Source organism: Esox lucius, chromosome 17, assembly GCF_011004845.1.
Source record: "Esox lucius isolate fEsoLuc1 chromosome 17, fEsoLuc1.pri, whole genome shotgun sequence".
Lineage (NCBI taxonomy): Eukaryota > Metazoa > Chordata > Actinopteri > Esociformes > Esocidae > Esox > Esox lucius.
Genome location: NC_047585.1, coordinates 20,974,302 through 20,980,301, shown reverse-complemented (window position 1 = coordinate 20,980,301; position 6,000 = coordinate 20,974,302).

The window sequence follows — 6,000 nt, the reverse complement described above, 5'->3', positions numbered from 1 at the left end:
TAATCATTAATATTATTAGTTAATGATTCCAGAATGATTTTCCAAGTGACATAAAATATTATATTCAAACTGGTACAAAACTGTATTTCAGATAGCTTTTCTGGCATAATAATTTTATTGTTGTGGTAATATTAAGCGTATATGGCATATAAATGCCAAAAAAGTATTACCTTAATATTTGTCATAAAATTAAGCTAATACGTATCATTTATGTGCCATAATTATACGTTTTTTGACAATATTTTAATTAATTTGTTACAATTGAAAATAGGTTGCTAGGATTAAAGGTCACAGATATACAACACAGTTTCCAAATAAGTTGGGACGCTGTATAAATGCAAATAAAACAGAATGCAATGATGTGCAAATCATTTAATCCCTATATTTAATTGAAAAGTACAAAGCCAACATATCAAATATTGAAACTGAGAAATTCTATTGTTTTTGAAAAAATACATGATCGTTTTGAATTGGATGTCAGTGACATGTTTTAAAAAGTTGGGACAGGGTTATCTTTACCACTGTGTTGTATCACTTCTTCTTTTAACAACACCCAGTAAACAATGAGTATACCAATTGCTGTAGTTTTGAAAGTGGAATGTTCCATTCTTGCTTGATATAGGATTGCAGCTGCTCAACAGTTTGAGGTCTCCTTTGCTGTATTTGTCATTTTTCAAAAGGGGACAGGGTTGGACTGCAGGCAGGCCGGTTTAGTACCCATACTCTTTTACTACAGAGCTATGATGTTCTAATATGTGTAGAATGTGGTTTGGCATTGCCCTGCTGAAGTAAGGCTTTCCATGAAAAATATGTAATTTGGGTGGCAGCATATATTGTTCCATAACCTTTATACAGTATATTGTTCTGCATTTATGGTGCCTTCAGAGAAGTGCAAGTCACCGATGCCATGTGCACTAATGCACCCCCATACCATCATGGATGCTAGCTTTTGAACTGTGTGTTGATAACAAGCAGGATGCTCCCTCTCCTGTTTCGCCCGGAGGGACGTGGCATCCATGATCCCCAAAAAGAATCTCCAATGTTGATATGTCTGACCATATGACAGACAATATTCCACTTTGCCTCAGTCCATCTAAAATGAGCTCTGGCCCAGAGAATGCCCTGGCGTTTCTGGATGTTGTTTATGTATGGTTTCTTCTTTGCATGGTTGAGTTTTATCTAGCATTTGTGGATGCTGCGATTTACTGTGTTCACAGACAATGGTTTTCAGAATTGTTCCTGAGCCAATGCATTGATATCCACTAAAGAATATTGTCTGTTTGTAATGTATTGCTGCCTGGGGGCCTGAAGATTATAGCCATCAAATATTTGTTTTCATCCCCTGGTCCCTTGCATACAGAGATTTCTCCAGATTCTCTGAATCTTTTAATGATATTGTGATGGGATGAGATCCCTAAACTCTTTGCACATTTACATTGTGTTACGTTATTCTTGAATTGTGGCAATTTTGCCCATACATTCATTCACAGAGTGGTGAACCCCTACACATCTTCACTTCTGACACATCCTCTCTGGAATGATCTTTTAATACCCAATCATGTTACTGACCTGTTGCCAATTTACCTAACTAGTAGTGTGATATTGCCCCAGGTTTAGTTTTTTGCTGAAGGTGCAGGAAAGTTGAAGATCAACACGTTTCCACCAATAAAGTCTTGCCAAGCTATTGTTGTTTCTATCAGATTGCTCATTCAATCAGGAAATGTTTATTGGGACACAAACACTTGAGGGGAATGCATTCCCTAGCCTTCAACCATCATTGAGCTTCCCAGGTGCCCAACCTACCACAAGGATTCGCTAGAGACGTAACCAGGCAATTCTGTACAACAGTCCACTCAGTCTACCCAGCACAGAGCTGACCCAGTTTGTCATTCTATGCTGGACCCCTGAGCATTGTTGATATTCTGCAACCAGGAAATTATGCAATTTTCTACAATTCTACACATTTGACCATGAATTATGCCATTATGCCATGGTAATATGATGTCTTAGTAAGAATGACCAACAATCTCAATCAATCAATCAATCAATCAATCAAATGTATTTATAAAGCCCTTTTTACAACAGCAGTTGTCACAAAGTGCTTTACAGAGACACCTGGCCTTAAACCCCAAGGAGCAAACAACAGTAGTGTTGAATTTCAGTGGCTTGGAAAAACTCCCTAAGAAGGCTGAATTTTAGGAAGAAACCTCAAGAGGACCCAGGCTCAGAGGGGTGACCAGTCCTCTTCTGGCTGTGCTGGGTGATATACTAAGAGTCCAATTGGAATAATTAATACATTTCTCTGGGCTAAATCCAGAGTCTATTTGATTTTAGACTATGTCAAATCTCAATCACACACCTGTGTCATGTGTCCTGCATGACTAGTCAATATTCAGCCATATGTGTCACATGAGTTTTCTCACGTCCCCTCTGTAAATAAGCACTCGTCTAATGTACCAATTGTTAACAGAACACATTACATGTATGCCCTTTAACCCTACAAGATGGGCTCGTGGTTGTCAAATATGCCATTACAATTGTTTAAGCTGCCTCTGATACATGATGTCACACCAAAATATACTGTAAATCACACACATTAATGGAAATCATCATTATTCTTTTCACTCCAAAGTAGATTAATAAGTGAAATTTAGACATTTGGCCAGTGGTGTAATTATAACAAAAGACGTGCAAAATGTACTTAGCAAGCTCAAACACGATGCAAAATTCTTCATAAATGTATTATTAGTTTGTAAAATGCTTTACTGATGATGCCTGTTCATTATTTACATTTTTCCATTGTAGAGTTGTCTGTCCTTATCCCACAAAATGTAGAAATTCAAGTGTTGAGGAGTATATGTACATTTATTTGAAATAGTACTCAATCATATGTTAGTCATACTGAAACAATGTTAAATGTCAACTGAGCTAAACTGCTTTAATATTGCAGTTTAAATTTACTGATAAAACATGTTTAGAATTGAATATTGCTCTCACACAGTTTGTTTTTCTTCATTTGTTGTGGAAACGGTTAACACATCATGTTAATATCCACACACAAATATTAAAAGAAAATAATAGGTACATTATTCAGAACTGTTTGTCTTTAAAGGCCTACATAACCAAGACCTGATCATGTAAGCCTAGGTGGAGTACATCTTAAGTTATACTATGTACCTGCTTCTTTAATGTTTACAAGATTTAAACTAACTACTCTTATCCAACAACAATTGTAAATTATGTAACTCTAATTTTAGTTTATTCAGGCACAATAACAGGGTTGAGCACACGATAAACATCAAACCTATTGTTTACACTTCAATTAGCTCAGACATCACTAGACCCCAGTTTGTGAGTTAATTCGACAACTGGAAAAAGTTTTTGCACAAATGCAGCGAAACACATTTGATTTGATTGAGGTCTAAATTTCCAAGTATCCATCCCAACCTGAAGTGGTCCTCACTCCCTTTGTTTGTTGTGAGGCAGAAGATGACAACTTTCACCACCATCTTAATGTGAGGGAATGGAACTGAGATGATGTGTGACCACTTGGAAGTGCTTGTTATCAGAATTTAGCAGTGAACCTGTACGTCCAGCTACATTAAGGATTTGTTTACATATGTGTTACATCAAGGAGTCACATGACCAGAATGTTACCAGAAAGCATTTACTGATCTCTGACATGTTATATCCCAAAGGACTATTTAGAGCAGGGGATCGGCATGTCAATTTGTCATAGGTTTAAATGGGCCATATATTCTTTTGACCTATTATTCAAGCTCATGCAAAGACGAGTTACCACTGTCTCCACATGCCTTAGCAAGTAAAGTTTTGAACATCATCTACATGCATTTTGAGACTGAGACTTTTTATAGACAACATCAGGAGATATATTTTCTCAGACATGTCTCACAAATATGTCTTAAGATATTATAAAGAATGATGGCACTGTTTTTATATGCTTTGTTGTTTTATACAAAATTGCTCAGAGGAAAAGCAAGTGTCTTGAGAAAAGTTTGTAAAGGAAATGCCAACGAAGAGGAAAACATTGTCTGTCAAAAAGATTCATCGTTCCTGTGCTATGGATTGCAAAAATTGCTTTTTAATGTATTCCTGAGTGAGTCTTTTTGTCAGCCAGTGTTTGTGTCCTGAAGGCCTCCTGAGTTCCTGTAGCCTGTCAGATCTCAGGCCCCTCACCTTCCCCTCAACACAGACCACCATGTGGCTTGTCTGTTTGCCTCTGTTCACCTACGGAAACAAACCGACACACAGGAACACACACACCAACACACACACAATGCATGTCCTATTCAGAATAACATCCTTCAGGCAGCCTTTTAGCAGATTTCCTCCTTTTCCCTCCCTTTCCCTCCCCTATAATTCTCAAGCGCTTTGAAACATTTGTGTTTTTTACTCTGCGCCTCCGTCAATTTTTCTGACCCCTTATCCAAGTGCAAGAGGTTCTCTATACTATTAGTTCTGAACAGCCCAGAGTTTTCAAAACGCCTTTGATGCATAGAGCAGAGAAGTGAATGGCAGAGCAGGACAATGGTGAGGAGGCCTGAGAGTACAGAGCATGTATGGCCACGTGAGAGGCCTTAGTTTGCCCTGCTGGCTTCTGCCCACTCTGCACAGACCCCATGTGTCTATCATAATTAAAGTGATTGACAGCAGGTTGAAGGGGTCCATGCAGGCCCAGGTAAACCCAAAGCTGACTCAGCCAGCCCAGCCAGTACCTCCCCAGGCCTATCACCAGCACAGAAGAGGACATCAGAGCTCGACGGCTTCTTTGTGTTCACATTTTGGACTGCAGGCTAGATTGACAGGTGCATTAGATTGAGTTGAGGATTAGAGTTTGATGCATTTGATTGAAGAGCAGTGAAGTTTACCATAGATTCAGGGCATAATTGTGGATGGTTGAGAGCAGACTACCAATTCTATGGACCAGCATTATTTCTGATAATTGGTAGAAATAGGTACATTAAAAATGAAATAGAAGAAAAAAGCTTAAAAAGAGCTATGGAAAATAAAATGTGTCTGTGGAGGGATTAAATGTTAATAACAGTGAGATAGGCAGCCCCTGTTCCTGTGATACAGTTGATCTCCATATGGACTTACTGTATGACCAGACAGCAAGTCCTCTCTCTGGAATACACTGCCCTGATGTCTTGAGTCAACATTGTGTGAGATTGCTTTAAACTGTAAGCTACTCTTTTCACGGAAAAAAGATCTAAAATTAATCAGTGGGGTTGTTTTCCTTTCTTAAAGCTAAGATAAGAAGGTTGGGGAGGGGCAGGAAAACATAAGAGGCTTTAGGTTGGCCATTATTAAACAGATCTGACATCTACCTGCTCTGTTAAATAACAGACAATCGCCTGACACGCAAATCAACAAACAAAAATACCTTTCCCATAACAACCATTTGATTGCAGCAGTCTAGAAATTGTTTGGATGATAAACTGCGTGCTTGAAATAAAGTGAGATCAATTGATTTGGTTGAGCAAATGTTGATATTAAGGTTGTTACAATTTTTTCATCTTTCAATGTTTTTGTTATTATCCTGTGATGCCAAGTCTGATGGAGCCTGCTGGGTCTGATATGGGGACTTCAACTGTCATCCGAATCCCTGTTATTAGACACCCCAGTCCATGTTCTCCACTGTTCAGACTTCGGTCAGTTCTTGCTGAGATGGTAAATTGAGAATCTTTTATTAGGATACTGTTATCATTCTCATTTCCTAACCTGATTGAAGCTTAAAAAAACCAGAGCAGCTCAGATCGTGCCTGCGTAAATCTCCAGGCCTATTAATCCGTCTCGGTGTCCTCTCCCTCTCCAAATTTTTGCATGGTGCCCAGCTTTATATGCTGATTAAATGTATAATATCCCCAGGCCTCTCCAATGTTAGATTGAATGTCGAGCTACAGTGTTTTGGCCTTTGCTGTCAATTATTCCTATATCAAGTAGCGGACAAGCTGGGCCTCCATTGAAACATAGACTACG